Source organism: Rhinolophus sinicus, chromosome 9 (assembly GCF_057876585.1).
Source record: "Rhinolophus sinicus isolate RSI-liver-muscle chromosome 9, RSI-T2T, whole genome shotgun sequence".
Taxonomy (NCBI): Eukaryota; Metazoa; Chordata; class Mammalia; order Chiroptera; family Rhinolophidae; genus Rhinolophus; species Rhinolophus sinicus.
This window is the reverse complement of record NC_142509.1, coordinates 904,338-924,044: the sequence shown is the minus strand read 5'-3', so window position 1 is coordinate 924,044 and position 19,707 is coordinate 904,338. Positions and strand designations below refer to the sequence as shown.

The 19,707-nt window shown below is 69.2% G+C and overlaps 4 pseudogenes; all 4 read left to right on the top strand.

Annotated features, from left to right (window-relative positions):
- Nucleotides 1–4,717: 4,717 nt before the first annotated feature.
- Nucleotides 4,718–4,836, top strand: LOC148757255 (5S ribosomal RNA; annotated as a pseudogene).
- Nucleotides 4,837–6,885: 2,049 nt separating this feature from the next.
- LOC148757254 (5S ribosomal RNA) lies at nucleotides 6,886–7,005 on the top strand (annotated as a pseudogene).
- A 2,331-nt stretch (nucleotides 7,006–9,336) lies between these two features.
- Nucleotides 9,337–9,456, top strand: LOC148757253 (5S ribosomal RNA; annotated as a pseudogene).
- Nucleotides 9,457–18,104: 8,648 nt separating this feature from the next.
- On the top strand, nucleotides 18,105–18,223 carry LOC148757252 (5S ribosomal RNA; annotated as a pseudogene).
- The last annotated feature ends 1,484 nt before the right edge of the window (nucleotides 18,224–19,707 follow it).

Below are 19,707 nucleotides of genomic sequence, written 5' to 3'. Positions count from 1 at the left end.
CCGCCATCACCGCGCTCCCCACACCCCCCTCCAGCGCTGACCTCACCCCTGCCCCCGCCCTCGCCGCCGCCATCGCTGTACTGCTTCAATCTCCCGTCTCTTTTCTCCCCTCCTCCGTCGCCAGCACCGCCCTCTTCCCCGCTACCGCCGGCGCCAACCCTCCACGCGACCAGCGCCCACCGACACAGCCCCCAAGGCTGCCGCCGCCTCCATCGCCGACCTCGCAACCCTCCCGCGCAGCCGCCGCCGCCCCCGCCGCCGGCCCCCCCCCACCGCCGCCGCCACCGCAGCCGCCCCCTCCGCAGCCGCCCCCGCCGCCGCTGCCGCGGGGTCCTCCCACAACTCCCAAGCCCAGGGTTGCCTGCTGGTGCAGGCCTCCACCAGCCTTGGGGGTGCGGTTGGGGGTAAACCTGGTGGCGGTAGGGGGCGGGGTGTCCCAGGATGCCAGAGTTCCACGACTTCTGGCACCATCAGGGAAGTGGCAGTGTCCCATGGAGCCTCGGGTGGCGCGAAGGGGCCTCGCTGCCGGCCAGGAGTAGCCCGCCGCCCACGCCAGCAGCGTCCGGAGGCGGCGGGGAGCGGGCGGGAGGCGCTCAGGCAGACTTGCTCGCCACCCGAGCGGCCCAGCAGCATGGCGCGCGCTCAGAGGCAGTTCGGGAGCAGGCTCTTGGAGTGCCGGGATCCGGGTCCCAGCGCCTAAGGCCATACCACCCTGACGCGCCAGATGTTGGAAGCGAAGCAGGGAGGGGCCTGGTTAGTACTTGGATGGGAGACCGCCTGGGAATACCTGTAGGCTTTTGCTCGCCTCTCCTTTTGCGCCACCGCCCCGGCCTGGCTCCCTCCGAACCCCTGCCGCCCCTTGCCCCTCTGCAGACGCCCAGGCAGCCGAAGGTCCCCCTGGCCAGAGGAGGGTCAGCCGCCCAGCACTACAAGCTCGCATCCCCAGCCGCACACCAGGCCTGTCGGCCAGGGCTCCCCCCACTCCCTCTTCTTAGTGCTCTTCGCCGAGGCAGGCCGTCAGCCTGCAGCAGTCAGCCGCGTCTCGGTCGCCGCCGCCGCCACCGCAATCGCAGGGCCCCCTCTCGCTCCCCGACCCTGCCGCCGCCGCAACCCCCAACGCCCAAGCCCAGGGCTGCCTGCCGGCGCAGGCCTCCACCAGGCTCTCTCCATCCCAGGACGTGCCGGTCCTTTGCACCTCGGCCCGAGCCCAGGGGACGCCCATCCCTGCGCCTGCCCCCGGGACCCGACACACAGGATCGGCGTGTCCTCGGGCCAACGGGATGCCCACCCGCCCCGCCCCACCGGAGTCTTCTGTCTCCGCTGGCAGGCACCTCCCCCCACACCCCCGCGCGCCCCTCCCGTCTCCCACAAGAGCCAGGTGCCCTCCCTTCCCGCCGGCCACGGTGTCCCTGAAACACAGGGCACAAAGAGCCGGGACAAACCAGGGGACGGCGGGAGCAGCACCCCAACACACCACGCGCCATCGACTCCGGGGGAGACCACCACAAGGGCAGAGCAGGCACGCAGGCGCACAACCCTCACAACCAGGGTGCCTGGGGGCTGCCACTCTCCTCCCGCGGGCGGGTGCCTGGGCGGGGCTCAGAGACCACAGGCCCTCCGGAGACCCTGGCGGCCCGCCCCGGAGGCTGCAATGGTGACTGCCAACGCCAGGGCAATGCCTCCTTAGCGGAGCCCAGCCCCGGGCACGACCACACTCCGGTGGAGGAGCTGCCACTTCAACACAGCCTCAGTGCGTCTGTAACAGTCCGTGTGCCCGCCTGTGCGTCCCTCACACCCTCCCCCACCCCATATCCGTCGGGCTCTGTGACGTGCCTGTTGGGCTCTGGCTCTGGCTCAGGAGCTCTCTCCCCGCGTGCTAGCCCCCTCTTTCTCTGTCTCTGTCCATGTCTCTCTGTATGTCTAGATACATACATGTACATATACGAGCATATTTCCATCTCGCTCCCTCTTACTCCTCCTCCCGTTCTGTCTGTCTGTCCCTGTCCTGCGGGGACTCTAGCCCCTCTGCCCGCACAAGAATGCAGGATTTGGCGAGGCCAAGAGGGAACACCAACAGACCACGGATAGGGGGCTCATAGCACCATGTCTCACGGGCGGCTGGCTTGGAGACTCGGCAAGCCGGAGCCGCCCGATCCCCAGCCTGCCGGCCGATTCTCTGCCAACCAACAGACCCACCAACCTACCGACCCACCAAGCCGGCCAACTGCAGTCCGCGCCCCTCTGCAATTTGCAGTCCACAATCCGCGCTTCCTAGCTTGGCCACCGCAGCTCTGCCGGTGGCCAATGGCCAACTGGCAACAGCTGATGGCCAAGCGGTCACAGCTGATATCCATGCAGCCCGCACGCAGCACCCCTCCACGCGAGGCCCAGAGCCTGGAGAGTGCTCTCTGCGAATCTGTCCCCACAGTCCCCGTCTGTCTCTCTCCGCCTCTCTCTTGCTCCGTCTCTGGCCTTCTCTCATCCTCTCTCTCACCTCCCTGGGTCAGGAGAGGTGACGTGTAGCCAGTGAAGTGAACAGTGATCGGGCGGGACGCCGGTCGGTGACGAGGGGCGAGAACCCAGAAAGAAGGCTGTGTGAGGAAGGGTGGCGGCAGACTGGAGGTGCTGCCCCCTGGTGGCGGGTGGCTCTCCCTGGCTTTGGGCCAGTGGGTGGGGCCGGCCAGGGCCAGGGCCTGGGTTGCATGTCCCTAGGGTGGAGGGGACTGAGAGGACCCTGCGACCCCCTCGGTGGCCCTGAGAGGTGGGGACAGCACAGCAGCAAGGGGGGTGTGCGGTTGTGGGGCTGGGGGGAGATGAGAGGGGTTGGGGTAGGGGGGCGGGGTAAAAGCCCTTCGGGGCCTGGGGAGGCCCAGGATGCCAGGGCGCCCAGACATATGTCACAGTCAGGGAAGTGACAGAGGCCCGTTAGAGCCACTGGGGGGCGCGAAGGGGCCTCGCTGCGGGCCAGGAGGAGCCCGTCGCCCACACCAGCGGCGTCTGGAGGAGGCGGGGAGCTGGCGGGAGGCGCTCGGGCAGACATGCTCGCCACCCGAGCGGCCCAGCAGCATGGCGTGCGCTCAGAAGCAGGTCGGGAGCAGGCTCTTGGAGTGCCCGGAGCCGGGTCCCAGCGCCTAAGGCCACACCACCCTGCACGCGCCAGATCTCCTCTGATCTCGGGAGCTAAGCAGGGAGGGGCCTGGTTAGTACTTGGATGGGAGACCGCCTGGGAATAGCTGCAGGCTTTTGCTCGCCTCTCCTTTTGCGCCGCGGCCCCGGCGTGGCTCCCTCCGAACCCCTGCCGCCCCTTGCCTCTCTGCAGCCGCCCAGCCAGCCGAAGGTCCCCCTGACCAGCAGAGGGTTAACCGCCAGGCACTACAAGCTGGCAGCCCCGGCCGCACACCAGGCCCGTCGGCCAGGGCTCCCCCCGCACACCCTCTTCTCAGTCCTCTTCAGTCCCGGAGGCTGTCATCTCGATCCCTTCGCCGACCTTCGATCACCGCCCCCGCCAACAGCGCTGCCCTCGCCCCCGCCGCCACCGCCAAATCCGGCGCCCTCACCGCGATCTCCACACCCCCCTCCAGCGCTGACCTCACCCCTGCCCCCGCCCTCGCCACCGCCATCGCTGTAGTGCTTCAATCTCCCGCCTCTGCTCTCCCCTCCTCCGTCGCCAGCACCGCCCTCTTCCCCGCTACCGCCGCCGCCGGCGCCAACCCTCCCCGCGCCCAGCGCCCGCCGACACAGCCCCCAACGCTGCCGCCGCCTCCATCGCCGACCTCGCAACCCTCCCGCGCCGCCGCCGCCGCGATCACCGCGCTCCCCACCCCCTCCGCCAGCGCTGCCCTCGCCCCCTCCCCGCCCCCGCTGCCGCCATCGCCGTACTCCCTCAAACTCCCTCCTCTGCTCTCCCCCCCTCGGCCGCCAGCACCGCGCTCCCCACCCCCGCCGCCGCCATTGCCGCACTCCCTCAATCTCCCTCCTCTGCTCTCCCCGCCTCCTGCACCGCCATCTCCCCCGCCCCCGCCCCAGGCCCGCCGCCGCCACCATCGCCATACTCCCTCAATCTCCCGCCTCTGCTCTCCCGGCCTCCTCCGCCCCCGCCGCCGCCGCCGACGCCGCCGCCGCCGCCATCGACCCCCGTGCCCCAGCGCCCACCGTCAAAGCCCCCATTGTCGCCACCGCCATGGCCGCCCTGGCGCCATCCTCGCGGTTGCCATCGCCTACCTCCCCACCCTCCCTCGCCTCCGCCGCGTCCCCCGCCGCCGCAGCCCCCCCCTCCGCAGCCGCCCAAGCCGCCGCCGCGGGGTCCTCCCACAACTCCCAAGCCCAGGGTTGCCTGCTGGTGCAGGCCTCCCCCAGCCTTGGGGGTGCGGTTGTTGGTAAACCTGGTGGCGGTAGGGGGGCGGGGTGTATGGCGGTCTGGGTCCGGGGAGTCCCAGGATGCCAGAGTTCCACGACTTCTGGCACCATCAGGGAAGTGGCAGTGTCCCATGGAGCCTCGGGTGGCGCGAAGGGGCCTCGCTGCCGGCCAGGAGTAGCCCGCCGCCCACGCCAGGGGCATTCGGAAGAGGCGGGGAGCCGGACTGGGGGGGGGGGACGCGGTGCTGGCAGAGCCGGCCAGCGGGTCGATGCTCGCCACCGGAGCCGCGCATCTGCATGGCGGGCGCTCACGAGGCAGGCCGGGAGCAGGCTCTTGGCGCGCGGGGAGCCGAGTCCCATCGTCTATGACCATACCACCCTGAACGCGCCCGATCTCCTCTGATCTCGGGAGCTAAGCAGGGAGGGGCCTGGTTAGTGCTTGGATGGGAGACCGCCTGGGAATACCTGTAGGCTTTTGCTCGCCTCTCCTTTTGCGCCGCCGCCCCTGCGTGGCTCCCTCCGAACCTCTGCCGCCCCTTGCCCCTCTGCAGCCGCCCATCCAGCCGAAGGTCCCCCTGGCCAGAGGCCGGTCAGCCACCCGGCGCTACAAGCTGGCAGCCCCGGCCGCACACAAGGCCCGTCGGCCAGGGCTCACCCCCACACCCTCTTCTTAGTCCTCTTCGCTGAGGCAGGCAGTCAGCCAGCAGCAGTTAGCCGAGCCTGTGTCTCCGCCGGCAGGCACCTCTCCCCACACCCCCGCGCGCCCCCTCCCATCGCCCACAAGAGCCAGGAACCCTCCCTTCCCGCAGTGGCCCCAACACACAGGGTACAAAGAGCCGGGACAAAGCAGGGGACTGAGGGAGGAGCACCCCAACACACCGCACGCCCTCGGACTCCAGGAGAGACCACCACAAGGGGAAGTGCAGGCACGCAGGCACACAACACTCTCAACCAGGGTGCCTGTGGGCTGCCACTCTCCTCCCGCGGGGCGGGGGGTTCCTGGGCGGGGCTCGGAGCCCACTGGCCCTCCCGCCCGGCCCGGGGGCTTCAAGGGTGACTTTCAATGCCCGGGCACTGCCTCCTTAGTGGAGCCCAGCCACGGGCATGACCACACTTCGGTTGAGAAGCTGCCACTTCAAAGCAGCGTCAGTGCGTCTGTCCCAGTCCGTGTGCCCGCTTGTGCGTCCCTCCCCCCTCCCCCACCCCATGTCTCTCTGGCTCTGTGACGTGCCTGTTGGGCTCTGGCTCTGGCTCAGGAGCTCTCTCCCCGCGTGCCAGCCCCCTCTTTCTCTGTCTCTGTCCATGTCTCTCTGTATGTCTAGGTACATACAGGTACATATAGGTGTATATTTCGATCTCGCTCCCTCTTTCTCCTCCTCCCGTTCTCTCTGTCGGTCCCTGTCCTGCGGGGACTCTGGTCCCTCTGCCCGCACAAGAACGCAGGATATGGCGAGGCCAAGAGGGAACACCAACAGAGCCACGGATAGGGGGCTCATAGCACTATGTCTCACGGGCGGCTGGCTCGGAGACACGGCAAGCCGGAGCCGCCCGATCCCCAACCTGTCGGCCGCTTCTCTGCCAACCCACCGACACACCGCCCGTCGACCCGCCAAGCGGGCCCACTGCAATCCGCGCCCCTCTGCAATTTGCAGTCCACCATCCGCGCTTCCTAGCTTGGCCACCGCAGCTCCTCCGGTGGCCAGTGGCCAACTGGCAACAGCTGATGGCCAAGCGGTCACAGCTGATGACCATGCAGCCCGCAAGCAGCACCCCTCCACGCGAGGCCCAGAGCCTGGAGAGTGCTCTCTGCGAGTCTGTCCCCACAGTCCCCGTCTGTCTCTCTCCGCCTCTCTCTTGCTCCGTCTCTGGCCTTCTCTCATCCTCTCTCTCACCTCCCTGGGTCAGGAGAGGTGACGTGTAGCCAGTGAAGGGACCGGACATCGGGCGGGGCTCCGGTCGCTGACGAGGGTTCCAGGGCCCAGACTGAAGGCTTGTGACGAAGGGTGGCTGCAGACTGGAGATGCTGCATCCTGGTGGCGCGGGTGGCTCTCCCTGGCTTTGGGCCTGTGGATGGGTCCGGTCAGGGCCAGGGCCTGGGTTGCACGTCCCTAGGGCCGGAGGGGACTGAGAGGACCCTGCGACCCCCTCGGTGGCCCTGAGAGGTGGGGACAGCACAGCAGCAAGGGGGGTGTGCGGTTGTGGGGCTGGGGGGAGATGAGAGGGGTTGGGGTAGGGGGGCGGGGTGAAAGCCCTTCGGGGCCTGGGGAGGCCCAGGATGCCAGGGCGCCCAGACATATGTCACAGTCAGGGAAGTGACAGAGGCCCGTGGAGCCACTGGGGGGCGCGAAGGGGCCTCGCTGCTGGCCAGGAGTAGCCCGTCGCCCACACCAGCGGCGTCCGGAGGAGGCGGGGAGCGGGCGGCAGGCGCTCGGGCAGACGTGCTCGCCACCCTAGCGGCCCAGCAGCACGGCGCGCGGTCAGAGGCAGGCCGGGAGCAGGCTCTTGGGGCGCGGGGAGCCGGGTCCCAGCGTCTACGGCCATACCACCCTGAACGCGCCCGATCTCCTCTGATCTCGGGAGCTAAGCAGGGAGGGGCCTGGTTAGTACTTGGATGGGAGACCGCCTGGGAATAGCTGCAGGCTTTTGCTCGCCTCTCCTTTTGCGCCGCCGCCCCGGCGTGGCTCCCTCCGAACCCCTGCCGCCCTTTGCCCCTCTGCAGCCGCCCAGGCAGCCGAAGGTCCCCCTGGCCAGAGGAGGGTCAGTCGCCCGGCACTACAAGCTCGCATCCCCGGCCGCACACCAGGCCTGTCGGCCAGGGCTCCCCCCCACTCCCTCTTCTTAGTGCTCTTCGCCGAGGCAGGCCGTCAGCCTGCAGCAGTCAGCCGCGTCTCGGTCGCCGCCGCCGCCGCCACCGCCATCGCAGGGCTCCCTCTCGCTCCCCGACCCTGCCGCCGCCGCAACCCCCAACGCCCAAGCCCAGGGCTGCCTGCCGGCGCAGGCCTCCACCAGGCTCTCTCCATCCCAGGACGTGCCGGTGCTTTGCACCTCGGCCCGAGCCCAGGGCACGCCCATCCCTGCGCCTGCCCCCGGGACCCGACACACAGGATCGGCGTGTCCTCGGGCAAACGGGACGCCCACCCGCCCCGCCCCACCGGAGTCTTCTGTCTCCGCTGGCAGGCACCTCGCCCCACACCCCCGCGCGTCCCCTCCCGTCTCCCACAAGAGCCAGGAGCCCTCCCTTCCCGCCGGCAACGGTGTCCCTGAAACACAGGGCACAAAGAGCCGGGACAAACCAGGGGACGGCGGGAGCAGCACCCCAACACACCACGCGCCATCGACTCCGGGGGAGACCACCACAAGGGCAGAGCAGGCACGCAGGCGCACAACCCTCACAACCAGGGTGCCTGGGGGCTGCCTCTCTCCTCCCGCGGGCGGGTGCCTGGGCGGGGCTCAGAGACCACAGGCCCTCCGGAGACCCTGGCGGCCCGCCCCGGAGGCTGCAATGGTGACTGCCAACGCCAGGGCAATGCCTCCTTAGCGGAGCCCAGCCCCGGGCACGACCACACTCCGGTGGAGGAGCTGCCACTTCAACACAGCCTCAGTGCGTCTGTAACAGTCCGTGTGCCCGCCTGTGCGTCCCTCACACCCTCCCCCACCCCATATCCGTCGGGCTCTGTGACGTGCCTGTTGGGCTCTGGCTCTGGCTCAGGAGCTCTCTCCCCGCGTGCCAGCCCCCTCTTTCTCTGTCTCTGTCCATGTCTCTCTGTATGTCTAGATACATACATGTACATATACGAGCATATTTCCATCTCGCTCCCTCTTACTCCTCCTCCCGTTCTGTCTGTCTGTCCCTGTCCTGCGGGGACTCTAGCCCCTCTGCCCGCACAAGAATGCAGGATTTGGCGAGGCCAAGAGGGAACACCAACAGACCACGGATAGGGGGCTCATAGCACCATGTCTCACGGGCGGCTGGCTCGGAGACTCGGCAAGCCGGAGCCGCCCGATCCCCAGCCTGCCGGCCGATTCTCTGCCAACCAACAGACCCACCAACCTACCGACCCACCAAGCCGGCCAACTGCAGTCCGCGCCCCTCTGCAATTTGCAGTCCACAATCCGCGCTTCCTAGCTTGGCCACCGCAGCTCTGCCGGTGGCCAATGGCCAACTGGCAACAGCTGATGGCCAAGCGGTCACAGCTGATATCCATGCAGCCCGCACGCAGCACCCCTCCACGCGAGGCCCAGAGCCTGGAGAGTGCTCTCTGCGAGTCTGTCCCCACAGTCCCCGTCTGTCTCTCTCCGCCTCTCTCTTGCTCCGTCTCTGGCCTTCTCTCATCCTCTCTCTCACCTCCCTGGGTCAGGAGAGGTGACGTGTAGCCAGTGAAGTGAACAGTGATCGGGCGGGACGCCGGTCGCTGACGAGGGGCGAGAACCCAGAAAGAAGGCTGTGTGAGGAAGGGTGGCGGCAGACTGGAGGTGCTGCCCCCTGGTGGCGGGTGGCTCTCCCTGGCTTTGGGCCAGTGGGTGGGGCCGGCCAGGGCCAGGGCCTGGGTTGCACGTCCCTAGGGTGGAGGGGACTGAGAGGACCCTGCGACCCCCTCGGTGGCCCTGAGAGGTGGGGACAGCACAGCAGCAAGGGGGGTGTGCGGTTGTGGGGCTGGGGGGAGATGAGAGGGGTTGGGGTAGGGGGGCGGGGTAAAAGCCCTTCGGGGCCTGGGGAGGCCCAGGATGCCAGGGCGCCCAGACATATGTCACAGTCAGGGAACTGACAGAGGCCCGTTAGAGCCACTGGGGGGCGCGAAGGGGCCTCGCTGCGGGCCAGGAGGAGCCCGTCGCCCACACCAGCGGCGTCTGGAGGAGGCGGGGAGCTGGCGGGAGGCGCTCGGGCAGACATGCTCGCCACCCGAGCGGCCCAGCAGCATGGCGTGCGCTCAGAAGCAGGTCGGGAGCAGGCTCTTGGAGTGCCGGGAGCCGGGTCCCAGCGCCTAAGGCCACACCACCCTGCACGCGCCAGATCTCGTCTGATCTCGGGAGCTAAGCAGGGAGGGGCCTGGTTAGTACTTGGATGGGAGACCGCCTGGGAATAGCTGCAGGCTTTTGCTCGCCTCTCCTTTTGCGCCGCGGCCCCGGCGTGGCTCCCTCCGAACCCCTGCCGCCCCTTGCCTCTCTGCAGCCGCCCAGCCAGCCGAAGGTCCCCCTGACCAGCAGAGGGTTAGCCGCCAGGCACTACAAGCTGGCAGCCCCGGCCGCACACCAGGCCCGTCGGCCAGGGCTCCCCCGCACACCCTCTTCTCAGTCCTCTTCAGTCCCGGAGGCTGTCATCTCGATCCCTTCGCCGACCTTCGATCGCCGCCCCCGCCAACAGCGCTGCCCTCGCCCCCGCCGCCACCGCCAAATCCGCCGCCATCACCGCGCTCCCCACACCCCCCTCCAGCGCTGACCTCACCCCTGCCCCCGCCCTCGCCGCCGCCATCGCTGTACTGCTTCAATCTCCCGTCTCTTTTCTCCCCTCCTCCGTCGCCAGCACCGCCCTCTTCCCCGCTACCGCCGGCGCCAACCCTCCACGCGACCAGCGCCCACCGACACAGCCCCCAAGGCTGCCGCCGCCTCCATCGCCGACCTCGCAACCCTCCCGCGCAGCCGCCGCCGCCCCCGCCGCCGCCCCCCCTGCCGCCGCCCCCCCCCCCCCCCGCCGCCGCCGCCGCCACCGCAGCCGCCCCCTCCGCAGCCGCCCCCGCCGCCGCTGCCGCGGGGTCCTCCCACAACTCCCAAGCCCAGGGTTGCCTGCTGGTGCAGGCCTCCACCAGCCTTGGGGGTGCGGTTGTGGGTAAACCTGGTGGCGGTAGGGGGCGGGGTGTCCCAGGATGCCAGAGTTCCACGACTTCTGGCACCATCAGGGAAGTGGCAGTGTCCCATGGAGCCTCGGGTGGCGCGAAGGGGCCTCGCTGCCGGCCAGGAGTAGCCCGCCGCCCACGCCAGCAGCGTCCGGAGGCGGCGGGGAGCGGGCGGGAGGCGCTCAGGCAGACATGCTCGCCACCCGAGCGGCCCAGCAGCATGGCGCGCGCTCAGAGGCAGTTCGGGAGCAGGCTCTTGGAGTGCCGGGATCCGGGTCCCAGCGCCTAAGGCCATACCACCCTGACGCGCCAGATGTTGGAAGCGAAGCAGGGAGGGGCCTGGTTAGTACTTGGATGGGAGACCGCCTGGGAATACCTGTAGGCTTTTGCTCGCCTCTCCTTTTGCGCCACCGCCCCGGCCTGGCTCCCTCCGAACCCCTGCCGCCCCTTGCCCCTCTGCAGACGCCCAGGCAGCCGAAGGTCCCCCTGGCCAGAGGAGGGTCAGCCGCCCAGCACTACAAGCTCGCATCCCCAGCCGCACACCAGGCCTGTCGGCCAGGGCTCCCCCCACTCCCTCTTCTTAGTGCTCTTCGCCGAGGCAGGCCGTCAGCCTGCAGCAGTCAGCCGCGTCTCGGTCGCCGCCGCCGCCACCGCAATCGCAGGGCCCCCTCTCGCTCCCCGACCCTGCCGCCGCCGCAACCCCCAACGCCCAAGCCCAGGGCTGCCTGCCGGCGCAGGCCTCCACCAGGCTCTCTCCATCCCAGGACGTGCCGGTCCTTTGCACCTCGGCCCGAGCCCAGGGGACGCCCATCCCTGCGCCTGCCCCCGGGACCCGACACACAGGATCGGCGTGTCCTCGGGCCAACGGGATGCCCACCCGCCCCGCCCCACCGGAGTCTTCTGTCTCCGCTGGCAGGCACCTCTCCCCACACCCCCGCGCGTCCCCTCCCGTCTCCCAAAAGAGCCAGGAGCCCTCCCTTCCCGCCGGCCACGGTGTCCCCGACACACAGGGCACAAAGAGCCGGGACAAACCAGGGGACGGCGGGAGCAGCACCCCAACACACCACGCGCCATCGACTCCAGGGGAGACCACCACAAGGGAAGAGCAGGCACGCAGGCACACAACCCTCACAACCAGGGTGCCTGGGGGCTGCCACTCTCCTCCCGCGGGCGGGTCCCTGGGCGGGATTCAGAGCCCACCAGCCCTCCGGAGACCCTGGCGGCCCGCCCTGGGGGCTTCAATGGTGACTGCCAAAGCCAGGGCAATGCCTCCTTAGCGGAGCCCTGCCCCGGGCACGACCACCCTCCGGTGGAGAAGCTGCCACTTCAACACAGCCTCAGTGCGTCTGTCCCAGTCCGTGTGCCCGCTTGTGCGTCCCTCCCCCCTCCCCCACCCCATGTCTCTCCGGCTCTGTGACGTGCCTGTTGGGCTCTGGCTCTCGCTCAGGAGCTCTCTCCCCGCTTGCCAGTCCCCTCTTTCTCTGTCTCTGTCCATGTCTCTCTGTATGTCTAGGTACATACAGGTACATACAGGTGTATATTTCGATCTCGCTCCCTCTTACTCCTCCTCCCGTTCTGTCCGTGGGTCCCTGTCCTGCGGGGACTCTAGTCCCTCTGCCCGCACAAGAACGCAGGATATGGCGAGGCCAAGAAGGAACACCAACAGAGCCACGGATAGGGGCCTATAGCACTATGTCTCACGGGCGGCTGGCTTGGAGACAAGGCAAGCCGGAGCTTCCCGATCCCCAACCTGCCGGCTGATTCTCTGCCAACCCACCGACACACCGCCCGCCGACCCACCAAGCCGGCCCCCTGCAATCCGCGCCCCTCTGCAATTTGCAGTCCACCATCCGCGCTTCCTAGCTTGGCCACCGCAGCTCCGCCGGTGGCCAATGGCCAACTGGCAACAGATGATGGCCAAGCGGTCACAGCTGATGACCATGCAGCCCCCAAGCAGCACCCCTCCACGCGAGGCCCAGAGCCTGGAGAGTGCTCTCTGGGAGTCTGTCCCCACAGTCCCCGTCTGGCTCTCTCCGCCTCTCTCTTGCTCCGTCTCTGGCCTTCTCTCATCCTCTCTCTCATCTCCCTGGGTCAGGAGAGGTGACGTGTAGCCAGTGAAGGGCCCGGAGATCGGGCGGAGTTCCGGTCGCTGAGGAGGGTCGAGGGCCCAGACTGAAGGCTTGTGACGAAGGGTGGCTGCAGACTGGAGCTGCTGCACCCTGTTGGCGCGGGTGGCTCTCCCTGGCTTTGGGCCAGTGGGTGGGGCCGGCCAGGGCCAGGGCCTGGGTTGCATGTCCCTAGGGCCGGAGGGGACTGAGAGGACCCTGCGACCCCCTCGGTGGCCCTGAGAGGTGGGGACAGCACAGCAGTAAGGGGGGTGTGCGGTTGCGGGGCTGGGGGGGAGATGAGAGGGGTTGGGGTAGGGGGGCGGGGTAAAAGCCCTTCGGGGCCGGGGGAGTCCCAGGATGCCAGGGCGCCCAGACATATGTCACAGTCAGGGAAGTGACAGAGGCCCGTGGAGCCACTGGGGGGCGGGAAGGGGCCTCGCTGCGGGCCAGGAGTCGCCCGTCGCCCACACCAGCGGCGTCCGGAGGCGGCGGGGAGCGGGCGGGAGGCGCTCAGGCAGACATGCTCGCCACCCGAGCGGCCCAGCAGCATGGCGCGCGCTCACAGTCAGGTAGGGAGCAGGCTCTTGGAGTGCCGGGAGCCGGGTCCCAGCGCCTAAGGCCATACCACCCTGCACGCGCCAGATCTCCTCTGATCTGGGAAGCTAAGCAGGGTCGGGCCTGGTTAGTACTTGGATGGGATTCCGCCTGGGAATACCTGTAGGCTTTTGCTCGCCTCCCCTTTTGCATCGCCGCCCCGGCGTGGCTCCCTCCGAACCCCTGCCGCCCCTTGCCTCTCTGCAGCCGCCGAGCCAGCGGAAGGTCCTCCTGACCAGCAGAGGATTAGCCGCCAGGCACTACAAGCTGGCAGCCCCGGCCGCACACCAGGCCCGTGGGCCAGGGCTGCCCCGCACACCCTCTCCTTAGTCCTCTTCAGTCCCGCAGGCTGTCTTCTCGATCCCTTCGCCGACCCTCGGTCGCCGCCACCGCCGCCAGCGCTGCCCTCGCCCCCGCCGCCACCGCCAAATCCGCCGCCATCACCGCGCTCCCCACACCCCCCTCCAGCGCTGACCTCACCCCTGCCCCCGCCCTCGCCGCCGCCATCGCTGTACTGCTTCAATCTCCCGTCTCTTTTCTCCCCTCCTCCGTCGCCAGCACCGCCCTCTTCCCCGCTACCGCCGGCGCCAACCCTCCACGCGCCCAGCGCCCACCGACACAGCCCCCAAGGCTGCCGCCGCCTCCATCGCCGACCTCGCAACCCTCCCGCGCAGCCGCCGCCGCCCCCGCCGCCGGCCCCCCCCCACCGCCGCCGCCACCGCAGCCGCCCCCTCCGCAGCCGCCCCCGCCGCCGCTGCCGCGGGGTCCTCCCACAACTCCCAAGCCCAGGGTTGCCTGCTGGTGCAGGCCTCCACCAGCCTTGGGGGTGCGGTTGGGGGTAAACCTGGTGGCGGTAGGGGGCGGGGTGTCCCAGGATGCCAGAGTTCCACGACTTCTGGCACCATCAGGGAAGTGGCAGTGTCCCATGGAGCCTCGGGTGGCGCGAAGGGGCCTCGCTGCCGGCCAGGAGTAGCCCGCCGCCCACGCCAGCAGCGTCCGGAGGCGGCGGGGAGCGGGCGGGAGGCGCTCAGGCAGACTTGCTCGCCACCCGAGCGGCCCAGCAGCATGGCGCGCGCTCAGAGGCAGTTCGGGAGCAGGCTCTTGGAGTGCCGGGATCCGGGTCCCAGCGCCTAAGGCCATACCACCCTGACGCGCCAGATGTTGGAAGCGAAGCAGGGAGGGGCCTGGTTAGTACTTGGATGGGAGACCGCCTGGGAATACCTGTAGGCTTTTGCTCGCCTCTCCTTTTGCGCCACCGCCCCGGCCTGGCTCCCTCCGAACCCCTGCCGCCCCTTGCCCCTCTGCAGACGCCCAGGCAGCCGAAGGTCCCCCTGGCCAGAGGAGGGTCAGCCGCCCAGCACTACAAGCTCGCATCCCCAGCCGCACACCAGGCCTGTCGGCCAGGGCTCCCCCCACTCCCTCTTCTTAGTGCTCTTCGCCGAGGCAGGCCGTCAGCCTGCAGCAGTCAGCCGCGTCTCGGTCGCCGCCGCCGCCACCGCAATCGCAGGGCCCCCTCTCGCTCCCCGACCCTGCCGCCGCCGCAACCCCCAACGCCCAAGCCCAGGGCTGCCTGCCGGCGCAGGCCTCCACCAGGCTCTCTCCATCCCAGGACGTGCCGGTCCTTTGCACCTCGGCCCGAGCCCAGGGGACGCCCATCCCTGCGCCTGCCCCCGGGACCCGACACACAGGATCGGCGTGTCCTCGGGCCAACGGGATGCCCACCCGCCCCGCCCCACCGGAGTCTTCTGTCTCCGCTGGCAGGCACCTCCCCCCACACCCCCGCGCGCCCCTCCCGTCTCCCACAAGAGCCAGGTGCCCTCCCTTCCCGCCGGCCACGGTGTCCCTGAAACACAGGGCACAAAGAGCCGGGACAAACCAGGGGACGGCGGGAGCAGCACCCCAACACACCACGCGCCATCGACTCCGGGGGAGACCACCACAAGGGCAGAGCAGGCACGCAGGCGCACAACCCTCACAACCAGGGTGCCTGGGGGCTGCCACTCTCCTCCCGCGGGCGGGTGCCTGGGCGGGGCTCAGAGACCACAGGCCCTCCGGAGACCCTGGCGGCCCGCCCCGGAGGCTGCAATGGTGACTGCCAACGCCAGGGCAATGCCTCCTTAGCGGAGCCCAGCCCCGGGCACGACCACACTCCGGTGGAGGAGCTGCCACTTCAACACAGCCTCAGTGCGTCTGTAACAGTCCGTGTGCCCGCCTGTGCGTCCCTCACACCCTCCCCCACCCCATATCCGTCGGGCTCTGTGACGTGCCTGTTGGGCTCTGGCTCTGGCTCAGGAGCTCTCTCCCCGCGTGCTAGCCCCCTCTTTCTCTGTCTCTGTCCATGTCTCTCTGTATGTCTAGATACATACATGTACATATACGAGCATATTTCCATCTCGCTCCCTCTTACTCCTCCTCCCGTTCTGTCTGTCTGTCCCTGTCCTGCGGGGACTCTAGCCCCTCTGCCCGCACAAGAATGCAGGATTTGGCGAGGCCAAGAGGGAACACCAACAGACCACGGATAGGGGGCTCATAGCACCATGTCTCACGGGCGGCTGGCTTGGAGACTCGGCAAGCCGGAGCCGCCCGATCCCCAGCCTGCCGGCCGATTCTCTGCCAACCAACAGACCCACCAACCTACCGACCCACCAAGCCGGCCAACTGCAGTCCGCGCCCCTCTGCAATTTGCAGTCCACAATCCGCGCTTCCTAGCTTGGCCACCGCAGCTCTGCCGGTGGCCAATGGCCAACTGGCAACAGCTGATGGCCAAGCGGTCACAGCTGATATCCATGCAGCCCGCACGCAGCACCCCTCCACGCGAGGCCCAGAGCCTGGAGAGTGCTCTCTGCGAGTCTGTCCCCACAGTCCCCGTCTGTCTCTCTCCGCCTCTCTCTTGCTCCGTCTCTGGCCTTCTCTCATCCTCTCTCTCACCTCCCTGGGTCAGGAGAGGTGGCGTGTAGCCAGTGAAGTGAACAGTGATCGGGCGGGACGCCGGTCGCTGACGAGGGGCGAGAACCCAGAAAGAAGGCTGTGTGAGGAAGGGTGGCGGCAGACTGGAGGTGCTGCCCCCTGGTGGCGGGTGGCTCTCCCTGGCTTTGGGCCAGTGGGTGGGGCCGGCCAGGGCCAGGGCCTGGGTTGCATGTCCCTAGGGTGGAGGGGACTGAGAGGACCCTGCGACCCCCTCGGTGGCCCTGAGAGGTGGGGACAGCACAGCAGCAAGGGGGGTGTGCGGTTGTGGGGCTGGGGGGAGATGAGAGGGGTTGGGGTAGGGGGGCGGGGTAAAAGCCCTTCGGGGCCTGGGGAGGCCCAGGATGCCAGGGCGCCCAGACATATGTCACAGTCAGGGAAGTGACAGAGGCCCGTTAGAGCCACTGGGGGGCGCGAAGGGGCCTCGCTGCGGGCCAGGAGGAGCCCGTCGCCCACACCAGCGGCGTCTGGAGGAGGCGGGGAGCTGGCGGGAGGCGCTCGGGCAGACATGCTCGCCACCCGAGCGGCCCAGCAGCATGGCGTGCGCTCAGAAGCAGGTCGGGAGCAGGCTCTTGGAGTGCCCGGAGCCGGGTCCCAGCGCCTAAGGCCACACCACCCTGCACGCGCCAGATCTCCTCTGATCTCGGGAGCTAAGCAGGGAGGGGCCTGGTTAGTACTTGGATGGGAGACCGCCTGGGAATAGCTGCAGGCTTTTGCTCGCCTCTCCTTTTGCGCCGCGGCCCCGGCGTGGCTCCCTCCGAACCCCTGCCGCCCCTTGCCTCTCTGCAGCCGCCCAGCCAGCCGAAGGTCCCCCTGACCAGCAGAGGGTTAACCGCCAGGCACTACAAGCTGGCAGCCCCGGCCGCACACCAGGCCCGTCGGCCAGGGCTCCCCCCGCACACCCTCTTCTCAGTCCTCTTCAGTCCCGGAGGCTGTCATCTCGATCCCTTCGCCGACCTTCGATCACCGCCCCCGCCAACAGCGCTGCCCTCGCCCCCGCCGCCACCGCCAAATCCGGCGCCCTCACCGCGATCTCCACACCCCCCTCCAGCGCTGACCTCACCCCTGCCCCCGCCCTCGCCACCGCCATCGCTGTAGTGCTTCAATCTCCCGCCTCTGCTCTCCCCTCCTCCGTCGCCAGCACCGCCCTCTTCCCCGCTACCGCCGCCGCCGGCGCCAACCCTCCCCGCGCCCAGCGCCCGCCGACACAGCCCCCAACGCTGCCGCCGCCTCCATCGCCGACCTCGCAACCCTCCCGCGCCGCAGCCGACGCCGCCGCCGCCGCCATCGCTGCTCGCAATCAGCCCCCGCTTCTCCCGCCGCCGCCGCCGCGATCACCGCGCTCCCCACCCCCTCCGCCAGCGCTGCCCTCGCCCCCTCCCCGCCCCCGCTGCCGCCATCGCCGTACTCCCTCAAACTCCCTCCTCTGCTCTCCCCCCCTCGGCAGCCAGCACCGCGCTCCCCACCCCCGCCCCCGCCGCCGCCATTGCCGCACTCCCTCAATCTCCCTCCTCTGCTCTCCCCGCCTCCTGCACCGCCATCTCCCCCGCCCCCGCCCCAGGCCCGCCGCCGCCACCATCGCCATACTCCCTCAATCTCCCGCCTCTGCTCTCCCGGCCTCCTCCGCCCCCGCCGCCGCCGCCGACGCCGCCGCCGCCGCCATCGACCCCCGTGCCCCAGCGCCCACCGTCAAAGCCCCCATTGTGGCCACCGCCATGGCCGCCCTGGCGCCATCCTCGCGGTTGCCATCGCCTACCTCCCCACCCTCCCTCGCCTCCGCCGCGTCCCCCGCCGCCGCAGCCCCCCCCTCCGCAGCCGCCCAAGCCGCCGCCGCGGGGTCCTCCCACAACTCCCAAGCCCAGGGTTGCCTGCTGGTGCAGGCCTCCCCCAGCCTTGGGGGTGCGGTTGTTGGTAAACCTGGTGGCGGTAGGGGGGCGGGGTGTATGGCGGTCTGGGTCCGGGGAGTCCCAGGATGCCAGAGTTCCACGACTTCTGGCACCATCAGGGAAGTGGCAGTGTCCCATGGAGCCTCGGGTGGCGCGAAGGGGCCTCGCTGCCGGCCAGGAGTAGCCCGCCGCCCACGCCAGGGGCATTCGGAAGAGGCGGGGAGCCGGACTGGGGGGGGGGACGCGGTGCTGGCAGAGCCGGCCAGCGGGTCGATGCTCGCCACCGGAGCCGCGCATCTGCATGGCGGGCGCTCACGAGGCAGGCCGGGAGCAGGCTCTTGGCGCGCGGGGAGCCGAGTCCCATCGTCTATGACCATACCACCCTGAACGCGCCCGATCTCCTCTGATCTCGGGAGCTAAGCAGGGAGGGGCCTGGTTAGTGCTTGGATGGGAGACCGCCTGGGAATACCTGTAGGCTTTTGCTCGCCTCTCCTTTTGCGCCGCCGCCCCTGCGTGGCTCCCTCCGAACCCCTGCCGCCCCTTGCCCCTCTGCAGCCGCCCATCCAGCCGAAGGTCCCCCTGGCCAGAGGCCGGTCAGCCACCCGGCGCTACAAGCTGGCAGCCCCGGCCGCACACCAGGCCCGTCGGCCAGGGCTCACCCCCACACCCTCTTCTTAGTCCTCTTCGCTGAGGCAGGCAGTCAGCCAGCAGCAGTTAGCCGAGCCTGTGTCTCCGCCGGCAGGCACCTCTCCCCACACCCCCGCGCGCCCCCTCCCATCGCCCACAAGAGCCAGGAACCCTCCCTTCCCGCAGTGGCCCCAACACACAGGGTACAAAGAGCCGGAACAAAGCAGGGGACTGAGGGAGGAGCACCCCAACACACCGCACGCCCTCGGACTCCAGGAGAGACCACCACAAGGGGAAGTGCAGGCACGCAGGCACACAACACTCTCAACCAGGGTGCCTGTGGGCTGCCACTCTCCTCCCGCGGGGCGGGGGGTTCCTGGGCGGGGCTCGGAGCCCACTGGCCCTCCCGCCCGGCCCGGGGGCTTCAAGGGTGACTTTCAATGCCCGGGCACTGCCTCCTTAGTGGAGCCCAGCCACGGGCATGACCACACTTCGGTTGAGAAGCTGCCACTTCAAAGCAGCGTCAGTGCGTCTGTCCCAGTCCGTGTGCCCGCTTGTGCGTCCCTCCCCCCTCCCCCACCCCATGTCTCTCTGGCTCTGTGACGTGCCTGTTGGGCTCTGGCTCTGGCTCAGGAGCTCTCTCCCCGCGTGCCAGCCCCCTCTTTCTCTGTCTCTGTCCATGTCTCTCTGTATGTCTAGGTACATACAGGTACATATAGGTGTATATTTCGATCTCGCTCCCTCTTTCTCCTCCTCCCGTTCTCTCTGTCGGTCCCTGTCCTGCGGGGACTCTGGTCCCTCTGCCCGCACAAGAACGCAGGATATGGCGAGGCCAAGAGGGAACACCAACAGAGCCACGGATAGGGGGCTCATAGCACTATGTCTCACGGGCGGCTGGCTTGGAGACTCGGCAAGCCGGAGCCGCCCGATCCCCAGCCTGCCGGCCGATTCTCTGCCAACCAACAGACCCACCAACCTACCGACCCACCAAGCCGGCCAACTGCAGTCCGCGCCCCTCTGCAATTTGCAGTCCACAATCCGCGCTTCCTAGCTTGGCCACCGCAGCTCTGCCGGTGGCCAATGGCCAACTGGCAACAGCTGATGGCCAAGCGGTCACAGCTGATATCCATGCAGCCCGCACGCAGCACCCCTCCACGCGAGGCCCAGAGCCTGGAGAGTGCTCTCTGCGAATCTGTCCCCACAGTCCCCGTCTGTCTCTCTCCGCCTCTCTCTTGCTCCGTCTCTGGCCTTCTCTCATCCTCTCTCTCACCTCCCTGGGTCAGGAGAGGTGACGTGTAGCCAGTGAAGTGAACAGTGATCGGGCGGGACGCCGGTCGCTGA